The sequence below is a fragment of the Asparagus officinalis genome, chromosome 9 (assembly GCF_001876935.1).
Source record: "Asparagus officinalis chromosome 9, Aspof.V1, whole genome shotgun sequence".
NCBI lineage: Eukaryota > Viridiplantae > Streptophyta > Magnoliopsida > Asparagales > Asparagaceae > Asparagus > Asparagus officinalis.
Window position 1 is genome coordinate 25,515,306 of NC_033802.1, and position 13,171 is coordinate 25,528,476.

General features: G+C 35.4%; 1 pseudogene; it reads right to left on the reverse strand.

Annotated features, from left to right (window-relative positions):
* The window catches only part of LOC109823312, a 29,579-nt pseudogene continuing 22,563 nt past the window's right edge, over positions 6,156 to 13,171 (reverse strand).

Consider the following 13,171-nt stretch of genomic DNA (forward strand, 5'->3'; position numbering starts at 1 on the left):
CATTTGGCTTGGGGTTTTGACTGAGATTTAGAGTGGGTATAAATACCCTATTGCTGTTCTCTTTCAATTAGTCCAAGAAGTTTTTAAACAAGGTTTTAAACAAGGGTTTAAGCTTGTTTAGTTTTGGTTTAAGTTTGTTTGATCATCTTCTTGTTTGGGCTTCAATCTCCATCTCTCCATCTTGTTATTCAGAGAAGAATCTCTAAACTCATTTCTAGCTATTTATTATTTTGTTTATAATTTCTATATGCTAGATTTTAATTGAGTTTAGTTTTGATTTTGATTTCACTCATTGTTTACACACACCCACATGAGCTTATTGTATTTGCATTCATAGTATATTAGGGTTGTGAGAGATTATAACATTGAGTTGTGCTTAATTGTGTTCTCATTTTATGTAGAGAACACATTTATATTTGTTACATTGTGAGTATTGTAAGGTTTTTGGTGAGCTAGAAAACTGAGTGTGTTGTGAAGTTTTCGGTGAACTAGAAAACCGAGTGTGAGGAGTGGACGTTGATCGGTGATCGTTGAAAACCGACATAGTGTGGTTGTAAACGTTATTCGGGTGAGCGTAGAAAACCCGGTTGTGATAGTGGATTTCTCCCCGGGAGTGGGGAGCGGAGACGTAGGACGGAAGGTCCGAAATCCATGATCATATCTTGTGTTTGAGTGTACTTTGGGGTTTATTTATACTTGTGTTTATATTTCTTGTCGCCATTGTCATTAGCTCATTATTTATATGATCCACTATCTAGTTCATATTGTTTACCCCTTGTGTTAGTTTACATATCCTATACATATATCATATTGTATATCTCTTTGATAGGATATATCATCTTGTGTTAGTTTATATATCCTTGCATATATATATTCATCATATAGGATATATCTCATTGTTCATATTGCTTATCCTACCTTATATAGTTGTTATATTTCATACTTGCTAGGATAACTTGTTAATTAGTTTTTATTGGCATATAATCGGATTAGATTAGCATAAGACCCTAATCACCCCCCCTCTAGGGTCTAACAATTGGTATCAGAGCTTGGTGCTCTTTGATTTAAGGTCTAATCGCCTTGAGTTAAAGATCCAAGTTATCTTTTTGTGCTAATCCAATTTTTAATTTTTGCATCTTGTTTGCATATATACATTATGGATATAAATGATGCATCTTGTTTAGGTTATGCCATCAATATTGCTCCTAGATTAGATAATTTCCTCTATGCCCAATGATTTGTTAGATTTAAACTTTTTGTTCAATCTAAACACTTTGATTTATGAGAAATTATAGATGATGCTTATATTGTGCTCACTTTGGAGGAAATCCAAGGTGGAAATAAGAATGAATCACGTATGTTTACAAGAACAATATTTTGTTAGAATATTTGCTAAATGCTGTTTAGATTCATCTATGTCTACAATGTTTGTTCCATTTTTTGATAGTGTTACAACTTTGCGAAATTTTATAGAAGCACATCAAGGAGACTTCGGAGGCCGATCGCAAAGCTTTGGAGGATCCCGCCTTCAAGTCATTATGGAGCTTCATGCACACGCCACTAGGCCGACTAGCCCTAGTGAGCGTTTGCGAGTTCGAAACCATTAATGATTTACGCTAATGATGAATTGCTTGTCTACTGTGAAAAATGTTGCATGGCCTTAACAATTGCCATAAAGATTTTGTTGATTTACAATCAAGCATGATAATTTAAAATCGATCATGAGAAGCTGTGTCCAAAAAAGAAAAAAATTTGATGTCATTTGCAAATGAAAAATACTATGCTTAAGAAAGCCAAGTGACTATTAAATTTGGAACATAGAACAGTTGCATCTCATACTATGCTAGTCTTATCTCTGCCTAAGATTGTGCCATGCTTAGAAGATTGAGAACATAAAGAAGTGATACAGCTTCTTTTATAAATAACTATTTATTTACTTCTAAAAGTTACATTGTGCCTAAAATGAAGATTTGAATCTTATGAATAAAAGATTTCATCTTTAGATTCAACTTTGAAAACATGCATTAACAACCATAAGAAGCTTATGAATATGTGTGCTATGTCAAAATCATCCACTCATTATGCACACATGTATAGCAAAACTTATAAGTGTTCTATATGCTGCTGTCAAGGTCATTTAGCTAAGTTTTGTTATGATGCACACAAACATAAAAATGTCAATGCTCCTTGTACATCTCATGTAGCTTCTTCATCACTTACACATTCACATGCTCATTCTCACAAAGTTCATCATAAGCATGCTAGTGTGTTCAAGTGTGATCATTGTGGTCGTTTTGGTCATTTGGCCAAATATTGCTTTGATTTGAAAAGAAAATCTCATTTAACAAATGCTTCCAATAGACCACATGTTTTTAAATGTGATGTTTGTGGTAGGTTTGGACATCTTACTAGATTTTGTTTTGATATACAAAAAGCTTCTAAATTGCAATATGTTCCAAATAGACCATTATTTAAGAATGTTTCTCATTTGCAAAATAATTTTAAAAGAAAATCTTTATTTGCAAATGATTCCCGTGCACGAGCTAATGGTCCACAAAAACAAATGGATCTCTTTCATTGCACAAATTGCAATCGGAAGGGTTATTTGAATGAATATTGTTACCCTAGGGCTTTGAGCTTGAATGATAGGGGTCATGTCCCTAAATCTTTTGGTACCAAGAGTTCTTGGGTACCAAAGCAAATTTAATTTTTAAACCAAGAATTTTAGAGTTTTTATTTTCCTTTTTCTTGGTTTTGAAAAATGTATTTTAAACTTTCATGAAAACAATTCCTTTTATTGGTCAAATTCTTTTGTTTAAATAATTCCTAGTTTTGATTTTGATGAGAGGTTTGTATTTATATAACCCTCCGGATTTATTGGGTGTTTATTCCTAAATCATGTTTACCGGATGCTAAAAATGTTCATATAGGTTGATACTAGCTCAAGAGCTAGATATAGTTGCCTCTCTTGATTTTTGAATCAATGATGATTTGATTTTACGTTTTTGGATTTAAACTTTGATTTATGATTTCAATTGGTTGATTTGTTTTCATTTGAAAACTTTTTACATGATTATCATGTTTCTCTTCTTTTGATTTCATAAATCTATTTTATACATCGGTTTTTATGTTCTCATTATCTTTTTGTATGTGAGTGATATTTAGCATATTCATGTATGCTTGCTCACATATGTTTGCCATGATCTTCATTTCATATATTTTTTATGGCATTTTGATAGGGGGAGCAATCCATATACCTATTCTATGTTTGTTTTTATACTCACCCATGCATATTGATAGGGGGGCTTTCGCTCTCTTCATACCTTTGTCCCCTTTTTGATGTTGTCAAAGGGGGAGAAATATTGTGAGTATATTCTTTCTTGTTTATATGCATGTGAATTATAAATTATATATTCATTTGCTTCATGCATATATTTCTTTTTGTAAATTGTTTGTCATCATCAAAAAGGGGGAGATTGTTGGCCTTCTTGTTTTGATGATGTTTAACAAACAATTTACCACTAATGTTGTTTGTCTAGTATTTGTGTTTTCTTATTTATTATAGACAAACAACGAGTTGGAGGATGGATGGAATAGAGCTTCAACGATCATATCCAATGAAGGTTGGTGGAATAGTGGTTGAAGCTATGCAAATTCAAGTTAAAGATTCAAGTTCAGCTTCATCCGCACAGTGTACCAAGTTGAGCTACAATGAAGATCAAGATCAAGCTTGGGTAATCTAGTTTAGATTTTATATTATGTGTGTTAGATACTCTAAGCTCAATATCATATACACACACATTTATTGGTTTCTTCGTATATATATATAGAGTTATATAGATATACATAAGTTTTGGTTTCTATGCATATATATAGTTATATATATACATACATGTGTTTTTGAGTTTTCATGTTTATAAATATGAAATTAGAATATGCAATTTTATGAAAATATTGTTTTCTCAGTTTATGGACTTAACAATAATCATATACATAATTTATTAAGTCTATATAATCATTGTGCAAAGTTTCAAAACATGGTTTAGCTAAAATATTAAAATTCACATGTTTACATTTTCGTGTTTTGGACTATTTTGCAAAATGATGATTTTTCACAAATGGGAAATGTAATTTGGAAATTTCTTTTTGTAACTTGTTCATTTACATGTTTATATACATTTCCCAAAGTTTCATTATTTTTGGACTTCATTTGTTATTTTTAACATATTTTCCAAAGTCCCAAAAATCAGCTCTAAAACCTGTTTTTCTGTAATATCAGTTTTCGGTCGACCGCACTGGTCGACCGCTCAATTGTTCTTTTGTTTCTGGCAGCAGAGAGTTTGTCGGTCGACCGCACCGGTCGACCGAGGGCTCGATATTTCCTTCGGTCGACCGCACCGGTCGACCGACGAAGTTCCTGCTCGATTCTCAGATTGGGATTTAAACAAGGGTTTAAGCTTGTTTAGTTTTGGTTTAAGTTTGTTTTGGGTTTGCTGTTATAAAGAGGAGTTTACATCAACTATTGAAGAGTTCATCTTCAACATTTCATCATCCTCTCTTTGTGTTTATAGAGAAGTTTCCTTAACTCTATTTCCTAGCATTTCTACTATTGTATTTCATATCAATCTTATTGCTAGTTCTTATTGAGTTAAGTTTTTATTGAATCTCATTGTTACACACACCCACATGAGCTTATTGTATTTGCATTCATAGTATATTAGGGTTGTGAGAGATTATAACATTGAGTTGTGCTTAATTGTGTTCTCATTTATTGTAGAGAACAAATTTATATTTGTTACATTGTGAGTGTTGTAAGGTTTTCGGTGAGCTAGAAAACCGAGTGTGTTGTGAAGTTTTCGGTGAACTAGAAAACCGAGTGTGAGGAGTGGATGTTGATCGGTGACCGTTAAAAACCGACATAGTATGGTTGTAAACGTTATTCGGGTGAGCGTAGAAAACCCGGTTGTGATAGTGGATTTCTCCCCGGGAGTGGGGAGCGGAGACGTAGGACGGAAGGTCCGAACTCCGTGATCATATTGCTTGTTTGAGTTTGGCTTAGCACTTATATTTGTTCATCTTTATAGCCTTTCTCTCATTGTTTATTTCATCCACTATTTCATTTGTTTATGTTACCCTTGTGTTTGCATATCCTTGCATATATCATATTGTATATCTCTTTGGTAGGATATATCATCTTGTGCTAGCTTATATATCCTTGCGTATATTTCATCATATAGAATATATCTCTTTGTTTACATTGCTTATCCTAGCTCATATATCTTGTGGTATTTCATACTTGCTAGGATAACTTGTTAATTAATTTTAATTGGCATTTAATCGGATTAGATTAGCATAAGACCCTAATCACCCCCCTTCTAGGGTCTAACAAATACCTGAGAAACCCGAAAGAAACCAAGAGAATAAACCTCTAAGTATGAAAAAGAATATGGAGAAACACTTAGAGAACAATTGAAAGACTTTTAGAGAAATGTAGAGAACTTATGAAGAGGAAGACTCTTTATTTGAACTTGCTTTATTCACTTGTTCAACTTTTTCTTCTTGCTTACAAATAAGAGAGGTGAGGAGGTATTTATAGCCTCCCAAAGATATGTTACAAAGGATCTAGATTCTTCTAATATCACCTCCATAGTTCCTAGATATTTTTCTAATCTCTAGAAATTTCTACATAATATCTAAATATTTTTATCTCAAATTATCTAGATGTTTCTATACTATTGTCTAGATATTTAGCTTAAAGATTTCTCTAGAACACTTTAAGGAGGTGATCAACCTTCTAGAGTGTTTCTAGAAAACCTCTAGAATTTGGACCTAATTTTGGGTTTGGTCAAACTTAGAATAATTCCATCATAAACCCAAAATTAAGCTTGATCCAAAATCAAGTTTAATTTCAATAGATCACCACATCAAGAATTTAAAGTTTGGCAAAGTAAAGGATTCCTGATAATATCTACAAAAAGGATCTACACCTTCAGGCCCTTGCCGCAAAATGAAACTGAGAGTTAGGGTCTATGCAAACTTAACCCTCACTGAACTACATCTCTCATATTCTTTGCACTCACAAAACAGATGGTATAAGCTTGTAACTTGATCATTCACCCAAGACTAAGCTATCCTAGTGATATAAGATACACAGATTCAAAAAATAGAGAATTGCACTAACAATACATATTGCAGAGACTGCAACATCAGCCGCAATATCACTGATGTTCAGCTACACGTTATGCTTCACTTAAATTCGAAAAAAATTTGGAGAATAACCTAACTACTCAATAGTCATCGCCTCTGGAGATAACCTCCTTGCAAGTGGGTCGGAGCAGAATTGTGCGCTCAAACTGAAACATAACTTCCTTTCATGTCACACGAGGGAGGATATGGCTGCACAAGTCAATGGAAATTAGATAAAGGAGAATTATGTATATAAGAGAGCAGCAAGCAAGGGGAAAAAAACTGTACCACTCAAGCATTATATGAAAAATTTCATGATTTGGAAGATATTTAATGCATGTTGTAATAGAAAAGTCGAAGAAAACACTACTAACCTCCAGCAAATATTATGAAAAGATACCTGATATGCTTCTGTAATGACACGTTATGGGAAATATTATACGGTGTAAAGTCATCTTCATTTAGAAATAAATTTTGCAACATCATGGAGAAGCATCTGATATATGTATATGATTGAAATGGAGGCTTAAGACATTAAAGCATCCACAGAAAAGACACTGCACAATTTTTTTTTTATTGAACTATACAGAATAATGATTGTAATATCCCAACCCTTGAGAGGGTGATGTGATTAGTATTGATAGAATTGATTGGAATACTCATACCATCAAGATGCATCTTCTTTTCGGGAACCCAATTCTTAGAAACTCTAAAGTTAAGCGTGCTTGGCCTGGAGAAATTCTAGGATGGGTGACCCCCCTGGGAAGTTTCCCAGGGAGCACGTGAGTGAGGACAAAACGTGCTGAAAAGACATGTGGTGGTTTGTGAGGCCAGTCCATCAGATCTAGTAGCGTACCGACTCTGGGATTCCAGGGCAGGGCGTTACAGGTTTGGAGTCAAACCAACCTTAAAAATTTTACTTGGCAACCTTGTTAGCGTCAAGGTGCGTCAGCAAGAGACTCATTATAATCTTTAGGTGTTGGGGGGATACAGGATAATCGTCGACCCTCCTGAGTTAAACAAAGACCGAAAGGTCAACATAATAACACCAATCAGTATTTGCAAACCAAAAGTATATTCTTAACCAGTCCATCAGATCTAATAGCGCATATCTGAGTATATGGGTTCATATATACATATTTTCTACCAAAATGTCCTACATAAACCAAAAGAGTAACTATAAAAACCCATATACTGATATTACAAAATTGCCCTAACAGTTATGCTCTATTTCCCTGAAGAAGAGCTGCTGGAACTAGACTTCTCCTCAGTTGGTTCAGTCTCCTCTGAGTCTTGGTTATCAACAGAATTGGACATTGGATCTGGATCTATGCCGCTAGTCCCCCATCCTTCAAGGTTAAGATCTGGACCAATGCCTATGCTACTCGACTCACCCACAGAGGGGGCAAGTCTCTGGTCATCACTAGGAATCTGGGCAACAACGGACTCCATGTCGGAGGGGTCGGATGAAATCATAATGATTGAAGGCGATGACTCAACTGGGAGAACTTCTACCACGAGATCCTCAAGCTCAGACTCGGATGAATCTACCATAACAACTTCTACTGGTTCGACCTCCGGTGAGTCGGGGGTCATATGGTTGGTCATTATCACATTCGGATCAGTTTCATCGGAAGTGTATCCCCAGTCTCTCAGGCTGGGTTCCCACGAGCTATCTATGGAAATCATAGGGCTGGACAGGGTAGCTGACGAACTGGAAGATGAATTGGTTCCCGCCATCCTACAAAAGGGGAACCATCCATCAGCTTACTGAAGAAAAAGGACAAAGTAAAATAAACATCTAAGCACTCCTTAACAACCCTAAAAGGTTTTACTATAAATTATGTGATATATATGTCTATATACATATGTATATATATGTATGCATATAAATATTTTATTATAGGAAGATATGTCTTTCGGTAATGAGCAAACCCCTCCTAACGGAGATAGAGATCTAAATCAGATGATAGGTGATATGATGAGATCTAGAATTGCTCGTGTATCCACCTCCGGAAACTCAATAGACAATAATGCATTGATGGATCTGCTGCAAGCGGTGACATCTGTAGTCACCAGACAACAATATCAAATTGATCGCAATCGGACGAGTGGTCAAAGCAAGGAATACCCAAAATTAAGAAGTGGCATGGAAGAATTCAAGAAGCTATCTCCACTCAGTTTTGAGGGAACAACTGATCCTATGATTGCTGAGCATTGGATCACAGAAATGGAAAAGGTTTTCACATATATGAAATGCCCTAAAGAAGAGAAGGTTGATTATGCAGTATAAATGTTGAAAGACCGTGATTATGGGTGGTGTCAGATGCAGGTCAGGACGTTGAGTGAGAATGCATACAAGATATCATGGGAAGAACTTAAAAAGATAATTATGAAAAATATTTTCCTTCAACTGTTCGTAAACAAAAAGAACAGGAGTTTCGAAAATTGGAGCAAGGTGACAAGACGGTAGCTGAATATGAAGAAGAGTTCACTTATCTATCAAAGTTTGCCATTCACTTGTTGGGTAATGAGGAAGATAGAGCTTGTCGCTTCGAGGAAGGGCTTCGACCGGACATTCGGAAGACGGTCAGTGCATTTGAACTCCCTACATATGGAGAAGTGCTAAAGAAGGCCTTGTTAATTGAGAAAAATGAAATTGATACAAAGCCAAAGAATGAGACGAGCAACTCCTACCCAAAGAAGCGGTTCTGGCAGGATAATCGCGGGGGAAAGAACAAGAATTGGAGAAACAAGAAGCAAAATTTTGAGGAGAATGATGGAAATGGGAAAGATACCGATTAATAACTTGGACATACCAATGTGGAAATGGGAAAAGATCACCATGGATTTCGTCACTGGCCTTCCGAAATCTTTGAGAAAGAATGATGCAATATGGGTGATTGTTGATCGGTTGACAAAGTCAGCACACTTTTTACCTATTAATATGAAATTCTCATTAGAAAAGCTGACTAAGATGTACATTAATGAGATAGTAAGGTTACATGGTATACCAATATCAATAGTTTCTGATCGAGATCCTAGATTCACATCAGAATACTGGAAAAGTGTGCACAGAGCTCTGCAGACTAAATTAAATTTCAGCTCAGCTTATCATCCACAGACAGATGGCCAATTAGAACGGACAATTCAAACACTAGAAGATATGTTGAGATGTTGTGTTCTGGAGATGAAAGGATCGTGGGAAGATTATCTGCCTTTGGCTGAGTTTGCATATAATAATAGCTACCAAGCTAGCATTCAGATGGCACCATATGAACTTCTTTATGGAAGGAAATGTAGATCTCCTATTCATTGGGATGATGTGGGAGAAAGAAAACTTCTTGGACCAGAGTTGGTACAGCAAGCAATTGATAAAATTCAATTAGTTCGAGAACGTCTTCGCACAGCGCAAAGTCGTCAGAAGAGTTATGCTGATCAAAGAAGAAGAGAATTAGAATTTCAAGTAGGCGATCATGTTTTCTTAAAGGTTTCGCCTACCCGAGGAGTGAAAAGATTTAGAATCCAAGGAAAGTTAAGCCCGAGATTTGTCGGTCCTTTTGAAATTTTGGAACGCGTTGGTCCAGTGGCATACAGACTAGCCTTACCACCATCCCTGTATGGAGTACACGATGTATTTCATATATCCATGCTTCGGAAGTTCATCCGAGATCCAAATGAGATCATTGAGTTGTCTCCAGTAGAGCTCAAGCCAGATTTGACCTATGAGGAAAGACCAGAACGTATTGTGGATTATAAAGAACAAGTACTTAGACACCGAGTAATCAAATATGTGAAAGTTCAGTGGAAGAATCACTCTGAAAGAGAAGCTACCTGGGAGACGGAAGATTCTATGCGAGAGAAATGTCCAGAGCTCTTCCAAGATATAGGTATGTTAAGTTTCGAGGACGAAACTTTTTATTAGGAGGGAAGAGTGTAGTAACCCAGATATTAGTGCCTTAAAAACTTGATTAATAATTTTTTAATGACAGATTAAAGAACTAATTAGGGGTAATTTTGGGATTTCACCCTAACTCTTATTTAGCTGCCACGTTAATAGCTTTGTGGCTTGAAACCATTTGAAGATTTGGACGGCACCTCTTAACGGGAGAATAAAAACAGGGAAAAACAGAGAAAAATCACAGAAAAATCACAGAAAAAAAAAAACAACAACAACACAGAGAACCTTCTTCAACCCAACCCTCTGAGAACCCAAATTAAAAGTGTGAAAAGAAAAGAAGAAGAAGAAGAGGAAGAAGACAGTGAAAAGGGAAAGGAAAAGAGAGGAAGTTAATCCAAAGGTATAAACCATTTCCCATGTTAATTTCTTGTTTTAGAAAAGTAAAGTGTTATAGAACTCTTAGTAAATTGAATCAAAATAGGATAAATAAGGGAATTAATTTGTTATGAATATGAAAAAAAAAGAATCTAGGATTTTCAAGAGGAATTTCTTATGTGTTTAGGAGGCATGAATTAAACTGAAGAAAATATATATATATAAACTAACCTTGTTTTGGGGGGGGGTTCACGTCGTCGGCCTCTCCTCGTCGTCGGCTGGTTTTGGTCGCCGGCGGGCTCCTCGTCGCCGTCCCACCTCCATGGCGGAGAGAAAGAGAGGGAGAGAGAGAGAGAGAGATGGAAGAGAGAGGGAGAGAGAGAGATGAGAGGAGAGGAGAAGAAAACCGAAGGAAAAAAAAAAGAAGAAGAACAGCATGAGGAGCAAATAAAAACGAAAAAAAAAGAGAAAAAAAAAACGAAAGAAACGAAGCAAGAAGAAAATTAAGGAAAGATGAATCAGTTCGGTAAATTAAAGCAATGAATTTATAAAAAGCACCCTTAGTTTTTTTGACCTTGCTTATAAAGCCCTCTTGAGTGGAGCAATAGAGTTTTGTGACCTAAGAATCATTCTAAGTCCTTAAAAAGCACAAAATTTTGCTAAGCAAACCCTAATAGAGGAAGCCTAAAATCTTCATATGAACAGAATAATTTCATATAGACCCTTATCAATTACTCTATTTCCAAACAAGTCCAATTGAGAGTAAAAGATAATTATTAGGCCTCAGTATGAAATTGAATTACTATAATATATGTTTTTCCGTGAATTAATAATTAGTCCTATATCTTACATTATAGGCTTCTGCGTTGCATATTCGGGGTGAATAAACAGCTGACGAAAGTCGCTGACCACTAGATGCCGTGCAGCTTCATTTTCTCACTAGTATTTTTTATTTAATATGAAATAGGCCGCATGAGTTCTATTTTGCATTTATCTTGTGATAAAATAAATTAAATAAAAATAATATTGTCTTTCATGTATATAAAGATATTGACCTATTCTCGTTGTGGCTCTATCCTATAATACTATGTTAAACCTCGCCCACAATATATGAAAAGCCCTATTGATCTGTAATATAAAATATGAAAATAAATTTGGCTCTCATGCAATTTCAAATAATCGTGGACATTGTTTTTATCTGAATGTTTTGATGAGGTATTTGGAACGTATTTCAACAGTTTAACGGATTCAAAGATTTTTCGTGGTTTAGTATCTGATAAAAGGAAAAGTAAATATCCATAAACTGTTTTTAACAGAAATGAGAAGTTTTACCTTGTCAATTTCATCTGAAATATCTGCAAATTCTGATATGCAAAGTATTTCTCATTTGACATGTGATCTTGATGTTTTCAAACCCTCAAATAGTCCACTATGGATTAGTTCTGCCTGCCATATGGTGAATGCACCTTTATTTGTCCCTTCTGTATTGGCCCTTCTGAAATCTATTCTGGCCCCTCTGTATTTAGCCTGTAGCCTATGGCAGTGTTAGGTGCATTCGGTTCCCGGGAATTATCTGTTATCTGATGCGGTTACGCATTCCCTTGCTACTGGGCTAAAATTCGTAGCCTTAGTGTGACCTATGGGGTGACTTTTACATTCATGAAATACTCATCGAGAAATAAGATTCTGATAATTTGACTGTGAAATTGAGAAAACAACAATTCTCTGATTTTGCCCAAATTAGTAGTTCTTTTCTTCTTAATGTTTACCTTGATTCAAAAAGGGTTTAATTTCAAGAAATTTCACAGTTTATTCAGTTGCACATGAGAAAGGAAATATAATTATTGTATTCTTTCTTAAAAATGACAATATTATGATATTTGGATCGTATTCTGCTATCTGTGAATTTCTCATGCAAAACTTGAAATTTGTAAATTTCTGAGAACTATTATTATTACTATTTTGTTAGTTATCTAGGAACTCTAGTGAGAAATGTTCTCACTGAGCGCTAGCTCATTCCGTTGTTTTTAATATTTTTTCAGATCCGGCGTAGCTTCCTATTAGCCGACTTTTGGTTTGAGCTTGTGGCTGAGAGGCGTTATATGGAGAGCCTCTTCTTTTTGATGTTACCTTCAGCATATTTCGTTTTGTTTTGTAAAAATACTTATAACGGTGAGCTTGTGGGCTGTAAGTACCAGTTATATATATATATAGTTGCTCTGATTTCTATCATCAGCAGGTTTATGAATATTTTGAAAATAAACTATGCGATATGATTTGCCAGGCTTGACTTGTGCATAAGACTTGTCTCGTGCACAGGTCGCTGCTGTCGCGTACCCCGTATTTTATGATATTCCGCTGTAGTTTCGGGGCGTGACAATGATGACTCTTTGAAAGGGAACACAACTTTGGTAGCAAATGCAACTATAAGCATTTGCTTCACTCAGATAAAATAGGTAAACCAAATGAAGTTAAAACTAATAATACCTAGTGCCATGCAACGCAAATTGAACATTAAAATTGACTACATCTAGGAAATTGCAGAAGTATTTGCAACTGTAGAACTGAAACATTCTGATCTGTGGACCATAACCCAGTATTTTAGCAATTTAGCATAAAAACGGATTGAGACTGTTAGTCTTAAAAGTGGAGACCCAAACCTAGAATCAAAATCAACAATCACATGAAAATTCAAGACAGACCATGGAT